Source organism: Triturus cristatus, chromosome 5_2, assembly GCF_964204655.1.
Source record: "Triturus cristatus chromosome 5_2, aTriCri1.1, whole genome shotgun sequence".
NCBI lineage: Eukaryota > Metazoa > Chordata > Amphibia > Caudata > Salamandridae > Triturus > Triturus cristatus.
Window position 1 is genome coordinate 619,191,830 of NC_140588.1, and position 22,041 is coordinate 619,213,870.

Sequence of the window (22,041 nt, forward strand, 5' to 3'; positions counted from 1 at the left end):
CCATTTCAAAAAGATTATTTCTGTGAATTCCTGTGAATGTGGCAGGTCAGCATCTACTAATTTGCAAGATGAGTTCTTTTCATCTGAGCTCCGCACGGAGACAAAGGATGGGTCTGAAAAAACAGGCTGTGTAGCTGCCAATGAATTATGAAAACTCCACTGTGTGAAAATCACACAATAATACAAGATCTTCAGCATGTACCAGCAGGTAGAAGTACCAAGACAAACGCACAGGGTGAATCATACCCCATAGAATATAGTTAGATGAATCCTAAGTGTAGACTCCAGCGGGTCACATCTTCCCTTGAGCATACAAAGACCACATCTAATTGAATAGGGAGCTTGCATTAGAGAAGTGGACCTCTCCAATTACCTGAGCTCTTGATTGCATGTGGTCCTCTAAGACTCCTCTATTCTCAGATCGCTGTCTGGTACAAAAAAAGCATTTGACAATGTGCGCTTTACCAAGGGTTGTCCAACCAACTTTACTTAACAGTGTGCATGGTGGGGAAAAAATGGAGTCGACGCCTCCGTGGAGACAGCGGGTATAGAAGCCGCTCAATTGGGGCCCTTGCTCCGCACGGCCCACAATTAAAACCATAGATGGGACAAGAAGGAAGTGTCATCTCCCTCAAAAGCTTGCAAATGTGGCCTCGTCCCATGGCGCTCAGAGAGGTCCTGTGAGTGTAATAATATAAGTTCAATCAAAAGCATTATTACAACTTAATTTGTATTTCTTAAAAACTTTCAGGGCTCGTTGTTCTCAATGTTTTGACCAGTACTTTAGAAAATACCACAGCAACTGAGGAAAACCGTATATTATGCTTACGCCTGACTATACTCTGAGCTATCTGATAACAGATATGTATTTGCTTATTTTATTGTAGGCCTGCTCAGGGTGTCCCACAAGGACCCCCAGTGCCAAAAAAAGAATAAAAAAAAAAAATTCGGCTCTGTAACAAAATCGTCTGAAAACCGGCTCTGGCAAAGAGATCGACGGCACCCCCAACCCTCCGCGGGGAGAGGGGGTGCGGAGTGGGGCGGCCGAGCACTTTGCCAGAGCCGGTTTTGGTTCCCAGTCTGGCCCTGGTGCCTTCTGCTTTAGTTGTGGGATTGAGGCAGAGAGGCGGGATGGGCACTATATAATACACATTTTTTTTTAATTCTTTTTTTGGCCCTGGGGTTCCTTGTGGGACCCCCTGAGCAGGCCTAGGGGGTCAGGGTGTTTCTACCCTGCCCCCTTGTTGCGTTTTTCGCATTGGTTTTTTAGGTTTCTTGTGCCTCGGTTCTACCGAGGCACAAGATGGCTACCAACACTTCCTGATCTGGAGTGTTGACAGCCAATTAGCATTCAGCTCGTGCACGGCAGGGTGCGTGCTGGGTGCGGGGAGGGTGCGCGGATCCTCTGAGGCTATAGATATCACTAACTTTTTTACCGTAATTTTCTCAGGAACTACTGTACGGATTTACACCATTTAAGCAAAAGGCACGAGTCTGAACTAAGGACTACCTCTTTGCCAAATTTGCTGTAATTCCGTTCAGCAGTTCGGGCTGTAGCTGCGTCAACAGGTCCTATGGGAAAATGCATGGGGAAAACGCGTTTTGGGACCCCCTTTTTTCTCGGCCCCCGCTTGACGAATTACCGTGAAGTTTTCAGGATAGGAGCAGACCGGAGCTGGCCAATAGTTTGGAGAATTGCGTGAAGATTCGTCAATCGGCGCCAACGTTATTCCAAATAGAATGTTGCGGATTTCCTATGGAAAATAGGTCCTAACTATATCTACCTACTGGCGACCGCCAGTGGGTAATATATATATATATATATTTATATATATATATAGTACATGAGTGCACTCTCTTCTCTTTCTCAGGGTTTCGTGAGAAGAAACTGTAAATACAATTCCGGCATAGCCCAATGCCGTATGATTCTGCACCCCCTCCAAAACAGCTTCGTATCGCCTGCACTATGGAAGTGATGATTGTGGAATGACGCTACGTGCTATCGCAGGTTTCTGTGTTTGAGGGCCTTCCCAGCCTTTGGTAGGGCTGGTGATGGGATGTCTGGACTTGATCAATATTTGCACAGGAACAATGTTTTATGACCCATCGGAGGTTGGATTTGATTGTTTTAAACTACCGGAACCATAATGCACCACTGATAATCTGATTGTGGAAACTCATTTAAATGCATGGAAATGTTATAAAACACGTGTGAAGGTTCAGGTCATTATGATGAACTGCCGTTTGTACCCGTGAGCAACGTGAAGGCACCGAAACGCGTTGGGGAGGCTGGCACTGTTGAGCTTTGGAATATGGCAGACAGCGGTTAGATGTGGAGTTGGGAATAGTAGATCTATGCTTCCTCTGTATGCATGCACTGTAGTATTTTGATATTTTGTTTTTGATATTTTGTCCACAATATTCTTAGATCACAATATTCCTATCCTCACTATGCAGTAGTGTGATACTTCAGCATAGCTCCCTTCTTATAACACCGATGCAAACTTCTCACTCACTCCAAATACAACCACAATATTAGATACTGTTTCCGGTTCCATTTGCCCCTTCATTAACCCCTACAACTACCTTCCTTGATGAATTCTTCAACCTCCTGCTGCTATACATACATGAGGATTCGAATACTTATTTATATTCAGGGTCTCTGGGAAAATGTTATTGCATCAGCTTCAACATTTCAAACGTTACAAAATCATTGGGCCAGACACTTAGAAAACGCAAACTGGTTGTCTTTCAACTGCTGATTATCGCATTATTCTGGCAATTTGAACCGGCGGCAATGTTGTCCACATAATGGAAACATTTTCGGTTGATGGAGGAATATTATTAAAACACATATCTTCACCCAGGGCTTTAAGTGGGCTGGGTCCTGCCGGTGCTCAGCACCAGCATTTCCAAAAAGCAGGTGCTGAGGTGGGTCTCCATCGGGCTCTCCATTTTTGCCCTCACCATGAGGGGGAAAAATAAATCTCAACACTGCAGAGGTACCAGCCATCACTGCCTTCAAAGAGACCCGTTATAGTACTTTCACAGTCTCGCCACTTCAGAACGGAAGCATTTTCAATCTTATAAACAAGGAAGCTATACTTGTTGCTTATTATCTTATGCAACTAACAACCATGGACAAAGCCAACAGTCCTGGCTTGTTGTAGGTGTAATGTTACTTGTTGTATTATATATCTAGATGCAATGACAGAAGCAGCAAAATTCCAGTCGGGAGGCAAACTATGCTAAGCACAGATTGTTAGTTTATGTGTTTTTAAGCCACGCCCTTAATTACATCGACCATGCCACTTTGAGAGACACCCTCTCTGCTGCCCCCCCCCCCTGTTTTTCTATCTCACTTAAAGCCCTGTCTTCACCTTTGGTTTCAAAGCAGCAGTCATTTCTCTTGGTTTCTTTATCAGACAGCAGAAGCATTTCAGACGTTTTGCATCTCTTTTTAGGATGCGATGCCTTCAATTCTAAATTACCTCCTGGTGAGGCAGGTAAATAATTAATATGAATGGAAGAATGATTTCAGATGAGGGGGGCACACTGTATCTCAAAGGTCTATGAATGTATGAATGAATACAAAGGTCTATGATATGCCAGCAGAACTGCGCCTATTGGTCGATGGCACCGTTCTGCTCACTGCCGCCAACATCGCAGGTGAATTTTAGGCATTTGCCTGTGGATCGGATCTTCAAAAATTGACCCACCAAAGAGTATTTCCAGTGTCCCTTTTCTATCTCTTCTTCAATGAGTGCATGCGACCCTTAGCAAACACAACCAGCATCCAAAGCCTGAATTTCTGCCTGCATGCAAATGGCACCCAGATCTACTCTACGGGGCCGTCTCAGTCACAATGAAATGGCACATTACCTCCCTCCAGGACCACACTGCTTGTCAACACTACTCAGATTGTTTCCCTATCTAATCCATAATAAAAGGTTAACCCTGTCAGAGCTTCCGTCCCTTCTCGAATAGTTTGCTATAATGTCTTCTTTGTATGCCTCCATATCAAAGGAATGAGTACAAAGCGGGGGACTGAAGGGTCTACACTCTCAGACCAGACCAACTCGAATTATCGTCCGAGTCGAAGTTTACTGGACACTGGCAGTAAGAGCCTAATGCGAAAACAGGAAGGCTTCAGATGGCACCTTCTTGATGTCTGGCCTGCCAGACCAATGTGTAGGGCGACCCTCGTTTAATGTATACCTATCTGAAAGTATATGGAAAGTGATGTATCCATGCTCCAGAACAGCAGGCCTGTCAGGCCAAAGGGTTCTTCTTGCCTGAATATGCTGGGGTGGGGGGAAGAGGGGGCGAAGAAATGGAAGTACAACATCTAACAATATTGAAATGCCTTTCATCTGAGTTTTGTACAGAAACAAACGTTCGAAACCGAAAGTGAAACGGTAGCTGCTGCTGAATTCAAAGCCTCAATTGGACCGTCTGTTACTGGCAGAATAACAGCACGTATGTGTCGCACCTGGTGTACGTGCCAGGACAATATAGTTAATGCAAATCATACCGCGGCTAAAGAGGTACATTTCTTTCAGCGCATAAAACGCGCATCTGCCCGAATAGCGGCTTGAATGAAGTGCCTGACTGAATTAGCCGAGCTTTTGAGTCAATGCATTTTTCTATTACTTTCCTATTTTCAGAATTGCTACCAGTCTGTGGGGACAAATGCATAAAAAATATGCATCATCTGAAGAGAGCAGGTTTGAAAGCCTCTAATATAATCCACTCACATTCCTCTCTCTAGGTACATTAAATGAAAAGAAAGACGCAGGACTGCCGGGGACTGGAACCGCTGAATGAAGCGAGCATTGCTGTGAAGGCAGCGACATGTACTGGAAGTGATAATTCCCTCTGATAGGAAGAGTGGCTCTGAAGCCATTCTCATATTATTCAAAAGCTACCAGGGCACGGATTTCTCGCGGGCTCGGGATTTGCAGAGGCTCAAAAGTGATCTTGCCAAAAGCGAAAAAAACATTGCCTTTTAACACGCTGCATATTTAGTGCAGAAAAAAAGGGAGCGTTTATATTTTTATTTATGCTTTTTTATATAGAGCGAACTTTACCCGAAGGTGTCAGAGCGCTTTACAATAGAACAGTTACACTGCATAAGGGCTTCAGAGTACATGATTTACATAAAAGATACAGATAAACTCTATATTCACATAAGAATGGTAGTAAGTACATACGTCTACTAAAGATACTAGTGGTTAGAGTTACAAATATACAAGTTCCATATTCACACAAGGTTACATCTTCAGAGAAGTAGACGCAATTAGGGTTGGACAAATATATATAACATATTTACACAGCATGCAGGAGCGGCTGCTGCCGGGAAGCGGTAGTTGGGCGGGGAGGGTGGAAGGAGGAGAGAAGAGGGCTTTGAAAAGAAAGTTCACTTACCTACCGAACTGCCGGCTGGCCGTCTGCCTCCGTCTTCTCTGTCCTCTTCCTGGCTTTTCTGCGAGCAAGACGCACCCAGGCTCCTTAAGCCATTCACAACGTTATTGGTATGAGCGCAGTAGTTCGGCACTCAGACTGGGAATTGGAGGCTGGGCATGTTCCCCCCATGCTGTAATGCAGCCTGTGTGGAGAACATGCAAAGTGTGCATGGCTGTTTGGCCGGATCAAGACGGCTGGCCAAAGAGTCATGGGCACTTATAGGGGGCCAGCTCTCCTCCCGCCTGCGCTGCCGAGCCTAGCCCCGCCCCTACCCCACCCCACAAAACTGCCTCAGCACGAAAAATAAAATCATAATAACCTCACATTATTATCATTGTATTTTTTGTTTTTTGCATGCTGAAGGCAGTGGGGACGACACTCCTCTGCTTTAGTGGAGGAGCCGCCCCTGACAGCATGATCTTCTCGCCATTGCTGGGGTTCTTGCTTTCAGCCCGGCCTTCAGGGTGTTGTTGCACTGACCGGTGGGGATCTTGGGCCTGGAGGGATCCCCGAGCCGGTAACGTCCAGATGTCCTCCATGCTTGTTGGGATGGTGGCTTACCAGTCGGGCCCTAGCACAATGAAGGGGCAGTCAGTCCTCCTCAAATCAGCTGCATCAGGGCAGCAGGTCAACCCTGCCCCTTCGTCTCCCTCAGTCCACGGCCATCCATTTGTGTGCCACAACGTCTGCAGCCACACCCAAGGCCACATCACAGGAACCACGGCGTTGCCGCTGCCCCATTCTCTGTGGTTGCGGACCCCACGACTGCCACAGTGGAAAAGGATGCTTCCCCAGAGCTGGCGCAAGTCCACAAGGGATCAGGAGAGCACCAGGAAGCAGCTTTAGCCGAGGAACAGGGAGGGCCCAGCCTCTTCCATGCTGCATCCCCACGAGCCGGGGCCGCGGCCCATCCACTGGGCCTGAGCAGAAAAGACCGGCCATTGGTCCTTCTCAATGCGGACATGTCCGGGAAGCAGGCAACCTAGTCTCCTCTCTCTCCTCTGGTCTAGGCCTACTACCGGCAGGCCGCAACGTCCATGTCCACGCCCAAGACCGCAAAATGGGACCTGCAGCTCCGCCCGGCGACTGCAGCCTCCACAAAAGCCGCAACATCGGCCGGGGTACATGGGAGGACAGCAGGTCCCAGGGGAGTGCCTTCTCCGGCTTGGATTGCGACGGATCGCCACCGTTGCTGTGCCCCCACCAGGGTTGACGACAGGAAGCAGCCGCGGGTCAGTAACGTTATGGTCTCAGGATCAGAGGTAATTCTGGGGAGAAGGATGGTAATGGAAACATAGGGGAATACCTTTGTTTATTTTAATTGTATAGTTCACACAGCAACCCTTCATTGGTTCTAGGCCCTTAATGGTTGGTGATATGTGCAGTAAACTGTGATACATGCAAAATGTATTAGAGAGAGTTTTTACATGCATTATGCATTCCCCTCCATGCTGTTTGTGCGAGAGGTCTCAATTAAAACTTTTATTTATGTATACATTTTATATTACCATTGCACCCTATTTGGAACTTAGCTGTGTTGAAGGTCAGCTGCACTATGTTTTATCACAGCATATCACAAGGACTTGTATGCAAGAAGTTGGGAATCAATTAGTGGGTCATATCTCGAACCAATGTCAGAGATGTAGCAGGAAAGATTGGAGTTCCGTTTTGCTTAGAAATCTTTTTGTGTTTGAGGCACTGCAGATGTTTAAGGGATGTTATTATTCCAGCAACATGGAACCAAGAGTTATGGTTATTCCAGAGGCAGCAACAAAGAAGCATTTGTCTCCTCTGCTTTTGTTCTGGAGCCCATAAGGAGGTTGGCTGTCTCAGATCACTATCAAAGAGATGGTTGGTAGCCTTTAATTGTTTTCCATTGGTATCTGGGTACAATGCCTTGCAGGCTATTGCAGGTGACCACAGACATTTGCAGGTAATTTCGACCTACATGGAGGGTCAAGAAATTCTTCCACGTTGCTCTGTGGCTGACTGGCATAATCATAGGCCAGTAAAAGTGTAATACATGATGCCGTGCATGAGTATATAATGTGCCACTGTTGAACTTGGCTCTTTCTGCAGGGTCATCCCCAGACTTTTTCCCTTCCTCATTTTTTTTGCGGACCTTGTTTTTGCTGGCATTAGGACTATGTGCACTTTACCAGTGCTAACCAGTGATTAAGTGCTTGTACTCACTCCTCTGAACATGGTTGAATTGGCTTACACCCAATTGACATAATTAGTTTACTTATAAATCCCTATTAACATGGTACTACATGTTCCTAGGGTCTGTAAGTTAAATGCTACTAGTGGGCCAGCAGCACTTCTTGTGCCACCCACTTAAGTAGCCTTGCAAACCCGTCTCGGGCCTGTCTCGGGCCTGTCGTTATAAAAGCCTGTGTGTGCAGTTTTAACCTACCATTTCAACCTGACAAAATAAACATTTTGGCAGGCTCAAACCTGCCTTTTTATACATATAAGTCACACCTAGGGTAGGCCCCAAACAGCTCACAAGGCTGGGTACAATTTATTTAAATAGTAGGACATATAATTTTAAGTTTTACATGCACTGGAAGTGAAATATTTGTTTTTCACTACTGCAAGGCCTGCTTTTCCCATAGGATAACTTTGGAGTTACCTTATTACATATAATAAACTGTAACTTCAAAATGGGTACAGGTAAACACTACTGTTCACGTTTGGTGTCTTCGGAATTGTAATGAAAAATCCTCCTTCATGATAAAGTCAGATTTTAAAAACGCCACTATTAGAAAGTCGGCTTTTTCCTGCCCAAGCCATTTAGTGCTTAGCCAGAAGTTGAAGTTTAAAGTGAGAAGGGGGTTGGAGATGATTATGAATTCAGAGGGGAAGAGAATAAGTCTTGAAGGAAGGTGGGGCTGTGTCGGGTGTGTATTATAGCTTTTTAATATTCTGCAGGTAGTATTTGGGAATGTCTGTATCATGTGTTCTACAATTTCGGCTGAAGACTGGGAGGGAGTAAGATCCTTACTGTGCCAAGGCAGGTCCTGAAATGGTCATTGTTTATAAATCTTACCCTATTTAATCAAGTAGGAGGCATCCTAAATGTTAACTATTTCGTCATGCTCATAAAGGCTCTACAGGATTACATATGACAGTGGAAATCTGAGTTGACGTGAGGTACAACTGACTGGCCTTGCTTAGAAACATCACCTTTTGTGTTAAAATTATGTTTTATGTAGCCTCTGCATTGAATCTCACAAGCAGATTTTCTTCCTTGTTTCATCAAACGTTCTGTGTCTTTGTCACGTATCCCATTCCTGCACTTGTAGTTAGGTTTACTTACGATTATGTACATTTTATACATCCACATGTTGCCAATAATTGATTACTACCAAATATCAATTATTTAAGTATTTCAGATATGTTTCTTTGCCAATGCCTAAATAAAAAAATATGCATCTCAATTTCACATAACACATATTCTCAACTTATCCGATTAAAAACATATACTGTATGCTGTGTCTAGATGTCTGTATGCGCTAATACTTAAAGAAAAATATTTTGCCCTTTATAAATCTACCTTTTGGCACTCAAGACCCATAGTTAGACTAATGTTTCATCCAGTTTGCATAATATATCCTATTTGAACAAGTATTTTGTAGAATGATATTGCACATTTGATTTCTTTTAGAACATTTGAATGATAGATTTTCTTTAATCGAGTCCAGTCGTCATTTAAAATGAGATCTTATACTTCATGTGCATTGTGGCATCTTATAAAAACATATCTCTGATTAGATCAATTTTAAACAATGTTATAGAAGGATGTATGCCATAGGATCACTATGAGGTACGTCTAATGAAGATATGCCCCTTTAGATCTATTTAAATAAACCTGCCTTGATGTTTTCTTCCACTTAAACTACTTTGTCAAATCTTCTTTGAAATGTTCTTTTAATGAAGGATACAGATATTTGTAACTCTCATTAGGCAGGTATAACCAGGCTTCATTCGATATGCCTTGTGAAGAAATATGTGTTAAATATTTATGCTTCAGGTTCTGACATATTGGCTCACACCTTTACCATCTGCTACCATTAAAATTATTAATAGTAACACATTTTGTTATATATTTATCTGTCCCAACATTTCAAGCAGAGAACATGGCGAGGGGGCACTAACAATGCACCAGATTTCCCTGGAATGTCACTTTTTTAAGCTCCCTTGTCCTAAGGCTAGACTTATCCTGTTCGTACCTCTCCACTCACAGTCACCAGAAAATAAATGTTGCAAAGTCACAGATTACCTTAATCTCTAACTCTTACAGGGACCTCCTCCAAAGAAGGAACTAATACCCTTGTTCCCTCTACAACCCTTATTGTAAAGCCTCGGTGAATTGTGTGTCTCATGCCTCCTGTGATATGTTGTCTGATCATACCCAACCAAACATGGTATTGGCAAACATCAAACCATTCACTAACCTGATTGCTTTAGCCAAAAATCTGACAACTCTTGTGCCATTACCCTACATAATGAAAATGCATTTGTCAGACTTGACGTCCCATTCTAAAATGTTTACATTTGGATTTTGTCCAGTTGGTAAAGATTCCATAACTTTCCCCACATCCTTAATCCTTACTAATGGGTGATGGCCTACCATCACAAGGTCCAAAGAGGCCCCCAGTGTGCCTTCCTGCTATCTTTTCTTCTTTGACATCAATTCTGCTCTTCAAATAATATGGAACTTCTCAAAATGTATGGTATCAAAACTGAAGTATGTGATGTCATACCTTCTACTAATATGGATCAGGTCACCCTCTTAAAAGTTAACCCTAAATTCGACATACCTGCAGGTCTAGCTCAAATGCATTTTTTTGGGAATTACTTATTCTCGCCAGTCACATATGGACCAACGTCTGCTTCCTAATACAATTTTTAGGCATTCACTTCACTATTCATTGGCACTTTTTCTCCAATACTGGAAACGCCTTCCTGTTCAGTATTCAAAAAAAGTTGAGACTTATTCCCCATTCGACAACTTTTCGTGGCCCCTAGCAAGCACCAAAATCAAAAGGAGGAATAAACTCACAAAACTTTTACATCTAATATGAAGCCTTTGGAATAAATCACACCTCACTTTGATTGAGAAATTGAAGTTTTCATGCTGGCTCCTCCTACATTGTTTGAATTCCGTTTTCTCAAAAGTCTGTCCTCTACAAAGAAAAAAAATACTGTAATGCGAAATCCGATTGGTTAGACAAGAGAATATTGATCAGGAAAGATTCCAGTGCCAATCAACCAAGACATTACTTGACAGTTTGTATTAAGAACAGCATCATCAACAAGCAGCAGTTTTAACCAAGCACTTCACACATCATTTTTTAATAGCAAAGAGATTAGGATCGATTCAGGAAAGAAATGCATAACCACAAGAAGCTACAATGACAATGAATATAAACACATTTCAAAACCTTGCTGGGATATATCACAGGACAGTGTTTTGTGCACCTCCTTAAGGAACACACTTGCATCATTAAAATTCATTCTCGAAGAAATCTCTCCAACCACCCCTCATACCAAATCTGAGCTTAAATCTGTCCCAGAGCTTTTATGAAACCAATTCTGTTTGAATTACCCGCTATGTTTTCTTCACTGTTCACTGAGAGCTTTGGACCCTAAAATGACAGTCCAATGACTGGGCCAGTCTGGTGCTGGAGAAGGCAACATAAAAAGGCAATACACAAGCATATGCCATTCACTTGCTCATCTCTAAAACCTACTGGAACAGCCTAATTGCACCCATTGTTAAAATCGTCACAAAAGGTCTGTATACATCTATGAGACCTCGCATTTTGGCCGATGCCCGGTGTAGCTACCTCAATAGCTATAGAGGAGATGGGCTGTGGACTTCCCCCTTGGCCGTCACCTACCCAGCCGGACTTTGGGCAGTCCTTCCTTCGTCTCTCCACCGTATCTCCCTCGACCCTTTTACCTTACCCTTCTACGCACCTTTTATTTCATCTTCTATGCTATTTAAATGTTTCTAGCAACCGATGTAACTTGTAACTGATGTAACTTTGTACCAATGTGTATCCTCATGCGAAGCACTCTGATACCTCCGGTTCTAGCCAGCGCTATATAAAACTCATAAAATAAAAACAAACAAGCAAAAGAGGGAACCAGTCTGCGACTTAGGCTCAGTATAAGATGGTACAACCAAATGCCTTATGTCTTCAACTAAACTAATGTAGCAGTTTGCTTATTCGAGTCGAGTGTCTTGATATCCAAAGTTTGGGAGCACTTGGCAACTAGTTGCAGTGAGCTTTCAGTAAACTCACAGACGCATCTTTCAGCATTCAAGGAGAGTGTGAGATAGTCCAATAGGAAATTCCTGTCAAGGTCTCATGGATGTGTTTTCTACCAAACTTTCGTAGTATAGTATCGTATCCGTGGAAACCCTAGGTCCTGCATAGATTAAATATAATAGAGGCAAGATATATTTATCTTTTTATTATTTCACTTAGCCAACATGGGTTGTCCACAATTCACATTCATTTTGTAAAGCAGGCAATTGGTTTAAGGTATTCCTTGTCCAGTAACCTCTTCATCATAAACAAGCAGTGGTAACGAATGACCCATACAATGTCTTTTTAATCGGTGGGATTGACCATATTTAGTGAAGTGGTATAGGATCTCTCAATCCCTTATATGTAAAATGTATTACAGGGTAGCATATGGTAAACTTTCAAGTTAAACCATTACAACTGAGATGCCAGAGGATGAATAAAATACTTTATATCCCGACTCCACCTCCATTCAGCCTATTTAAAGGACATGCCTTTCCTTGCTACCCATGTGTGGATTTCACATCCTCCAAGAGCTATTTTTCTATGCAAATGTAATATATGGGCTAAGAAAAAAATGTTTGTGCCACGTTATCCTGTTTGATACTGTTGGAAATTGCCCTTTTGCAGGCTTATCCCCAAATGTTTTGCCTTCTTCCTCTGTTTTTGACTTCATGTTTGCTGGTTTTAGGACTCTGGTCACTTTAACACTTCTGACCAGTGCTAAAGTGCATGTGCTCTGTGTTTAAAATGTAATGGCATTTGGTTTCATATGATTGGCATATCTGATTACTAATAAGTCCCTAGTACAGTGCACTGTGTGTACCCAGGGCTTGTAAATCAAATACTACTAGTGGGACTGCAGCCCCTTTTAGGCCCCCCTCTCAGGAGCCCTTAAAACCTGTCTCAGGCCTACCACTGAAGATCCTGTGTGTGCAATTCTAAACTGCCATGTCGACAAGGCAAGCTAACCCACTTGCCAGGCCCACACGTCCCTTTAATTACCTATAAGGCATCCTGGGCAGGGTGCAGTGTAGGACATGAACACCATTCGCTTTTTGAGGGTTCAATGATGTCTAAGTGTAACATTTGTGTGATTTCCTGGTCTATAGCGGCTCTTCGTGCTTCAGGGACTCTGTAAGGTTTTAGTCGTACGGTTTTCCCTGGCGGGGTGTGAATTGCATGTTCTATTAATGGGGTCTTACCTGGTGTTAGAGAAAACACTTCTTGGAGGGGGGGCAGTGTTTGTCTTAGGTCCTGTCTAAGGGGTTCTGTTAGGGTGTCATCTATACTTTGGTCATACAGAGTAGTCTGGGGACTCACTAGGAGAGCAGGAGTAGGGCCCTCCCATTTCTTAAGTAAATTGATATGGAAGATCTGGGTGGTATGGGCGGAAGGATTTGTTTGTAGGTTATAGGTGACTGGTGTTACCTTTTCAAGAACTTTAAAGGGACCCTGCCATTGACTTAGAAGTTTGTGTTCGGAGGTTGGACGTAACAGGAGAACCTGATCACCGATCTGCAGGGTCCGTTCTTTGGTGGACTTGTCGTAGTGCTTCTTTTGTTCTGCTTGGGAATGTTCTAGATTGTTTCGTACTATCTCCCTGATCTGATTCAAGTGGGTTTTTAAACCGGCCACGTACTCCAGGAGGGGTTTTGTGGTGTTTGTCTCTTCCTCCCACTCCTCTCTGGCCATATCTAAAAGGGTACGGGGAGGTCTCCCATACAATAGCTCAAAGGGAGAGTACCCCAAACTTTTTTGTTGTCCACACCTTATGGGGAACAGGGCCAAGGGAAGCATCTCTTCCCATCTCTGGGCCTCTAGGTTGAACAGCTTCCGTAAGGTGGTTTTTAAGGTGGCGTTGTACCGCTCAACCAGGCCATCCGTCTGTGGGTGGTAGGCAGTGGTACGGATCTGCTTGATGTGTAATTGCTGACAAACTTGTTTCATCAGCCTGGACGTGAAGGGTGTGCCCTGATCAGTAAGTATTTCTTTGGGGAACCCTACGCGGTAAAAAAACGTTAATCATCGCTTAAGCCACTTGGGTGGTATTAGGTTGTCTGAGGGCCACGGCTTCAGGAAATCGAGTCGCATAGTCCACAAGGACCAGCACATACCGATATCCGTTACGGGAAGGTAGTAGGGGTCCAATGATATCAATTCCCACTCTGGAAAAAGGGACATCGATTACAGGTAAGGGTCTCAAAGGAACCCGGGGGGGGGGATATATTGACTGGTGCATTCTCTATAGTAATTTCTCACCTGTTGGTATATACCAGGCCAATAAAACCTTTCTAGTATAGACTTTTCGGTTTTCTCCCCCCCAAAGTGACCTCCCAGCAAATGGCTCTGTGGCAAGTAGAGGACTTTCTCTCTAAAGGGGATGGGTACCAGAAGCTGAGTAGGTTGGTATTTTCCCCCCTTTCTATATAATAAGCCTTTATAGAGGAAGAACTGGGGACCTACTTGCAGAGGATCTTCCTCTTCTGTTGCTTGTTTCCAGGCTTCTTGGAGGGTGTTGTCTTCCCTTTGAGCCGCACGAAAAGTCCTATCGTGGTCCCAAAGAGGAGTATGGGTATTATTCCAAAAGACCGGGTTTCCGTTTCTCTTTTCTTGCCTTTTCTGTCGTCTGCTCTTTCTATCTTCTCCTGGAACCCACCCAGGGTCTAGGCCATGGAAGAAGGGGGCTTCTCTGCTCCAGTCATCCTCTTCCTTTTTCTTTTCATTTAATAAAGCATGAAAGTGAGGATAATCAGTACCTAGGACAACGGGTTCAGGGAGGTGAGGAAGGAGCCCGACTTTCATGTTTACAGGGGGTTGGGCGGCCTGGTGCTGTATCTCTACATTAGTCACGGGGTACATTTTGCTATCTCCATGGATACACTGGATGTTCACTACGCCTGTGGGGCTTGGGGGACCACCTGGAATAACCTGTGGTCTTAGTAGGGTTTGGCGACTTCCTGTTTCTATAAGGGCTTGTTGGTGTTCTCCATTAATGGCAACTGGATGGTGGAAAGGACGAGAGTCACCCTGTACAGAACACATTAAGGCTCTAGCATACCCTACTTCCATGGGTTCCTCTTTCTGTGGGCAGGAACGTGCTATATGACCGAAGGCCCCACAGTGATACCATTGGGTCCAACAGGGACGGGTGGTCTTGTAACCGGGGTTAAAGGACTTGGTACTATGGTCACAGTGTCAGGTTTACGGGGGTTAGGTAGGGGCTGGGTGTGTCTCACAGGCTGACTACTGGGTTGTTTCCAAGTGGTATCCTCTCTAGTCTTCTGTAACTCCTGTGCCCTAAAATAGGCTGCTGCGACCTCTACAGCTTTGTCCAGGGAGAGATCTGTGTGTTGTCGAACCCACTTCTGGATAGGGGGGTGTAAAGAGGAGAGGAATTGTTCCAAATACATTTTTTCCAATATCGCTTCTTTAGAGGCAGTGAGAGGTTTCAACCAGCGGTCTGCCGTGTCCCGTATATGGTAACAGAGTGCTCTGGGGTTTTCCTGTGGACCTTCCCGTATGTTGCGAAGACGCATTCTGTATGTTTCTTCGTCTATACCCATGAGTTCTAATATACATCGTTTGATGTCGGGATAGGGTGTGGTCCCGAGGGGATTGGCGGCTTGGTATGCTGCTTGAAGGTCCCCACTGAGAAGAGGACCCAGGTATTGACCCCAACGGTCTTCCGACCACTGGGCTGCTCGTGCCATTCTCTCAAAATTGGAGAGGAAAAAATCTGGATCCTCCCCTTGAACATATTTCCGTATCACCATGGAAGGAGGGGCCGTATATCCCCTAGGTTGCCCCAGGACCTCTGCTAATTTTCCCTCAGTGGCTTCCTGACTTTGATTCTGTCCAGTGAGAGTTTTGTGGAGAGCCTCTCTCTCAGCCTCTGCGGTCTCCAAGAACCGGGCCATAATTTGTTCGAGGCGGTCCTGCCCCTCAGCCATCTTTTTTACCACGGCCTCCATTTCCTCCGATCCCACTTCTGACACCAAATGTCGGAGGGACGGTCGGAAACAGAAGCGAGGAGGCCGTATAGGGTGAATATTGGGTTTTTATTTTTGGGGTGGCGAAAGGAAGAAAGGGTTGAGCAGAGGATAGTCTTGAAAACAATTCAATAAGTTCTCTTCTGGTACAGGGAACTTCACGAACGTCTTCCGGGGTGGTTCTTCGTTAGAGGTTCAGCTGTTGGGCCATGGTGGAACGAAGATGTGGTCCCGGAACACACTCGGAAAAGAAAACAAATGAGAAGAAGCGGTCAATGTCGTACTGTGACATTTTAGTCTACCGTCACCACACCAAGTGCATAAGTAGGGGGAATACACACAATTGGTGGTCTTTCTTGTAAAGGTGTGAGGTAAAAGAAAATCAATAAAAAAAATGACTATGTATTTAAATGGTCACTGTCCATTGGATTACTTTTCAGGGTATAGACAGTGTATGTCCTGACGTCTGTCTTGCCCTTTTTGGGGAAAGAGGAGTGTGGTTGGGGGGGGGGGATTGCAAGGGCTTGGAGAGGGAGTAAGTCCCGTGGCCTGGAGACCAAAGAGGCAAAAACTAAAGTGGAGAAATAATCACTAAACAAAACGTTTCTTCTGTGGTTTTCCCCTCCCTCTATGCTTGTTCCCACCCTCCCACCTTTGTTCCGCCACGTACCGTTAAAAGCCACAACTCTCCTGAGTTGTGGCGGTTTGTGCGCCGTCCGGGATCCACCAGTCTTCCGACCAGGTTTCAGGGGCCTCGTGGTCTTCCTCGTCAGTGGTCCCGTCTTCAATGCTCCCGGCGGCGTCTCGTGGTGTCTTGGCGTCTTTCCCATAGTCCGCGTCTCCTGCTTCTGGATTCCCCTTCTGGGCTGACACACCTTCGCTGTTCACGGTCCCGCTTTTCTGCCGTCCGTGACCTCGATCCCGCGTTGCGGATTGGTTGCTCGTCACCTCTGGTCCACCTCCTTCCAGGGTTTCCTCTTCCGGGTTACGGTACGCGTCCTGCGGAAGGGAGAAGTCTGTCTTTAATTCCGGCAGGGATGTGTTATCATCGTCGAAACGGTAAGGCGTCCAATTTGCCTCAGTCCGGGGTTTGTGTACCCCACCGTCTTCCTCACACAGCACTCCTGAGCTAAAGTGGTGAGAAGCGCTGACACTGTCACCTGAATAGGGTTGTGCTTGTTCCCATACTGCATACCCATCTGTACTGTGCCTGAAGCCATGGCCAGGAAGGGCAGGGTCTTCTGCACTACAAAGACATTTGTTTGAAGTCTCCCTACTTCAAAGGCTAAAATGGGTATAAGTACTGGACCTCTAACACCATATACTCAGAACACATCTGGACTGAGGACATTCTGCCAGGAAGAAGAGCTGTTGGGCTGCCAGGAGGGACTGCCACTTTGCTGCTTGCTTTGCTGTGTTGGCCTGCTGCTTCTTGTCTGGGAGTGAGAGGACTGGACTTTGCTCTCTGCATTCTGCTTTCTAAAGCTTCTCCAAGGACTTGACTGAGCCTGCATTCTGTTTCTGAAGCCTCAGGGATATCAATGACCTCACCTGCATATTGCTACCAGCACCTGGGCTCCTCTTCTGTGAGTTTTAACCTGCCAAGTAGTGCCAAAACCAGTCCTTGGCCCTTGGAGGTTGATTTGGTGCTGCAACCAAGAAATTGATGCATTGACCCAAAGTGTCAATTAGGAACTGGTTAATCCCTGTGAAATTGATGCATCGCCGCTATCGGCACCGAAGCTGTGGACACCACTTGTTAAGTGCACAGTGCGACGGCCTTGACTTCAATTCAGCCCGACTTTGCCACCAAGCCTCCAAAGAATCGCCGAAGCGTGAGTCCTGACCATGCGCCACCGACGTCCGTGGTGCACCATTCCGACTCTGACGCATCACACACCCTGCGTGAATCTCGATCGGCACATCGCCTTTGGGCCAGCGGTTTGACTTCGACACCAAGTAATCAATGTTCCACGCTCTCGACATCAATGCATCATGGACACCACAAGACATTCAGGAACTGAGGTCTCGCACAAGCAACATCTCCTCTGCACAATGCATTGTCCCGCAGCTGTCCAGCTTCAACGACCCTGCACCGCCTTAAGGAACTGACGCTTCACCTGCATTCGCCACGCCTCATCTCCTCTGCGTCACGCATTTTCTTTGGTTTCTGACGAATCGAAGCCCACGCTTCATCACGGTCGGACGGAACTTTTGGATTGGTCCCGGTCAAGCACGACCAGATATCCCTAGTTGGAACTCTAGACTTCTAAGTACTGCATTTTGATTTAATCTTTCAAAATTCATATCTTGACTTGTGCATGTTGGATGTTTGGTGTTTTGGTCTTGTTTTACTCTGATAAATATTGGTTATTTTTCTAAACTGGTATGGATTACTTTTGTGGTGTTTTCACTGTGTGTGTGTGTGTGTGTGTGTGTGTGTGTGTGTATCTGCACAGATACTTTGCACATGCCTCTTTAGTTTAGCCTGATTGCTCTGAGCCAAGCTGCCAGAGGTTGAGCACAGGTAAACATAGTGTGTACTGCACTTACCCTGACTAGGATTGTGGGTCCCTACTTGGACAGGGCACACATCTCTGCCAACTAGAGACCCCATTTCTAAAATATACTCCATTCTAATCGCTCATCCTGAACTCTGAACTATGTCATTACTTTCCAGCTCCATCTTCAAAAGGAATCACATTTCTTTCTAAAATAAATCTCCCAAGAGACACAATAACAGACTTCCAGTGCCTCAAACTGACCCCAAGCAGGCAGCTATAAGGTGAATCTCCAAATCTACTTAGGACTGGATTGTTGCCCTCTTGCTATGATTCTGGACCACAACTCGACAGCCAGACGGTAAAGCTGTACACAAGAGTATATCCAGCTCAGTCGCTGAGGTGCAGTTTGGCTACCAGCAACGTATATCAAATATATGTTCACATCTACAAAAACAAGCTGTTGTTATTATATGCAATACATAAGCCACAGTAAAATACTTGGAAAATCAAATGTGTAGTATAGCGATCGTATTAGGTTAAGAAGGTAACGCAGGTAAACTGGTAAATATTCATTGCTTTCTGTTTAAAGAAATGTAAAACTGTTGAATGGTCTCATGGCTAAACCTGGATGTTTATGGCTTTGTTAATTAGTGCAGTTTAGCCGTAAACTGTAGCATTATATGTCTTAAAGAGTAAGAATGTAGAACACCATCAAATATACATTTCTGTTATATAGTTTCACTTAGAAAGAGGAAGATTCAGCCAATATATCTGTAGTTTCTGGCCTTTCTTGACATGCAAGCTTAGAGCTTGCATGACAAGGGCTAATATATGGTATTTTTTTTTAGTGGCATAACAAAAATACATAAATGCAAGAAAACGGGCATATAAGAATAATGGATACGCGAAACAAAGAAGAAGAAATGTATCAAAGAAAGACTAAACGAGAAACAGAAGACTCAATAAATAAATGCACGGCCTTTTAATAAAATGAACAATCTATACAGAAAGAAAAGAAAAACGAGCTATAAATTAGTCTTGCAATAAGGCAGCCAATGGTTTTCACTTAACACCGAAATCCGTAGACAACTGTCTTTCTTGACTTAATGTTAACTCAGCCACTTAATTGTGGAAGATCTCATGAAGGTCCGTGGAGCCCTCTCCTCCATCCAATTTCTGGGAAAGCGTGCATGTATGTATGTATGTATGTATGTATGTACAAGGTATAACACAAACCCAGCCGAAAGGCAGCGACTACTGCACAGGATCAAAGGCGCGCAGGAGGTGGGCCGAGCACGGAGGTGTGCTTTAGCCTAGTTGGGATGCAGGGTTCTTTAAATAGTTGTGTCTTCAGCTCATTCCTAAACAGGAGGACAACAGAGGTCGTCCTGGTGGATACAGGGATGTTGTTAAATAAACGAGCCACAAACAGGGTGTTGGATAAAAATACATTTGAAATTCTGCATGGAATGGTGGCCATGTTATACCCGCAAATAAAAATTGAGCTAAGGCAAAAAAAAGTTCTCCTTCAAAATCCCTGAAGCATTGGCAAACCGCAAAAGCATGCACAAGGTCACCAACATTCTCAATCCCCCCTTTCAGCTTGTTTTCTTTATTTGCTAACAAACATGTGCAGGCTGCTGGGTGAATTTACAAGCCCTGAGGCAAAATAATTTGGTTTGCTTTTAACAATTACGTTTAATCATTTCAGGTGACTGATCCAGATCCCTTAGCTGCGTATATTGAAGGGATGAGAGGCTTGTGTGATGTGAGAGAAAACAGGTGGGTACTGAGAGCACGTGAAAACAGAGGACGTGGGCACCCCACAGCCCCTGCCAGACCGCTATTGACGATTCCATACATTTATATGAGGAGTGAATGAGAGCACGTGTGAAAACAACCCATGGTGCTAAATGTGTCACAACAAATAGGTCCGCCTTCATAAACGAGCCCCAGCTGTGAAACAAATTAGGCAAATGTGAGTTTTTCAATTAATCATCGTGAACAAGGCGAGGAAAGGTGCTTAGATAGTAAAAACAAGCTAGAAAAAAACAGCGTGTGTAATTAATAATTCGAAAATGTGTTATAAATTACCTTAGGAGGAAACATGTTAAAACGTAGCAGCATTTATTCCAATCACTATACTCTCTGTTGGTACTATGGCAAATATCTCATTGTAAATAGGATTAATACACTTAAAATTTGACAGGCAAGCAAGAATGGCAAACCGCTCGGTTTCAAAGCATGCAGTAAAGGTATATGTATGGTCAGATGTCAAGGGATGCACAACTCTCAAGGTATGTCCTCAGGCAGTTTCCCAAACACAGGCTACTCGCTCTTCACAGATCTGAAAGTATCATCTTCCTGCATTACCCTCTGCAGCATAGAAAGTGAATGCTAGAGCTTTCTCTCCATCTAACTCGTTCACAGGAGCTTGGATTCACTGTTAAAATCATCAGTTTCCCTACATGGAAGGGTTTAAAAATAGGTGCATTCTCGCTTACCTCTTTTTTGCGACAGAACCCTTAATGCTGTTTTTTCCCCTAACACAGGAATACCTGCCCTTTTCCAGTACAACCTTATAGCTCACCGTGTTCTATACCGGCCATTAAAGGCCCGCTCCAGTGTAAGGGAGCGGGACTTTAATGCTAGTATAGCCAGGCTACGGAGGGCCATAAGGCTATCAGAACATTCCGCCACTAGATGTCAGAATGTTCTAACAAATAAAACAAAGGCCTCATGGAGCCCGAGGGGATAGAAATCCCCTCTGGTTTCTAGAGGCTTTTTCACAACTGTGGAATGTTGAAGCTTCGGACTTCTGTCGGCCATTACAAGTCTGGAGCACACCATTGTTTTCAATGGAGCTCCCAACATTCAATGTTCTAATACAGTCTTAGAGCCCGACGTAGCGGGCTCTACCAGCCAATAAAGGTCCACTCCAGAGTTGAAGGCCCTCACCTTCGGCCTTTAGCAAGGGAGCGGGCCTTTAATTTGCAGGAAGAGACTTCTACGGAAGGCTCTAAGGCTAGCAGAACATTCCACCCCTAGAAGGCAGAATGTTCTAATTTGTAAAGCAAAGGTAAACGGAGTCCATGGGGGTTGAAATCTCCTCTGGCTCTGTAGGCCTTTGTTTACAGCAACAGTTGTGAACAAACTTTGGAATGTTGGAGTTCCGGGCTTCTACCAGCCATTAGAATCCCGGAGCACTCGATTGTTTTCAATGGAGCTCCCAACATTCCAATGTTCTAATAAATTGTGGAAGTGGCTCAATTAATGCACTGAAATGTGACCAGCTTTACATAGTACACCACCAAACCCATGAACATAAATTATTTTGAATGTTGTAGCATCGACAGTAGCTTGAATCAGACCAGATTTCGGACTTTGCCCTTCATTAGAAACCTTGAAGCCCAACAAGTATATTTAACTCTTCATAACTTTACATTTCTATTTATGAAGTGTTGATCTTGTTCTCCATAACATGTCCATTCAGACTCCAGGAACTTGTAAAGGGATTCTTGGGTTGCGCCAAGAAGTGGGGCCAATTCGCAAAGACAGTTATAAATAAATAAAGCCTGCTAATAAATGCCTTTGTAAATGGGGCCCATAGTCTGAAATAAAGAAAAGTATGAAAAGGTTTTTCATGTGTGCCAAAGAGTGATCATTAAAAAGAAAGCCACCAAAACATAAATGTATGGGTCCAGCGTAGAGTAGTGCTACAGGAGTAATTTGTAAGATACACCATGTGATCTTAAC

At 44.4% G+C, this 22,041-nt stretch overlaps 1 protein-coding gene and 1 long non-coding RNA gene across 3 annotated transcripts in view; one reads left to right on the forward strand and one right to left on the reverse strand.

Moving 5' to 3' along the window:
* The window catches only part of DRP2 (dystrophin related protein 2), a 955,857-nt gene that overhangs the window by 705,677 nt on the left and 228,139 nt on the right, over nt 1–22,041 (reverse strand). The gene's annotated exons all lie outside the window — the stretch shown is intronic.
* Nucleotides 1–22,041, forward strand: part of LOC146829086 (uncharacterized) — a 210,402-nt gene that overhangs the window by 146,980 nt on the left and 41,381 nt on the right. Inside the window, exon 4 of one of the 2 annotated variants that reach the window (XR_014962180.1) lies at nt 19,997–20,067. The exons of the other annotated variant lie outside the window; for it this stretch is intronic. This is a non-coding gene — a long non-coding RNA (uncharacterized LOC146829086). The remainder of the gene's footprint in view (nt 1–19,996; nt 20,068–22,041) is intronic. 2 annotated transcript variants of the gene reach the window in all.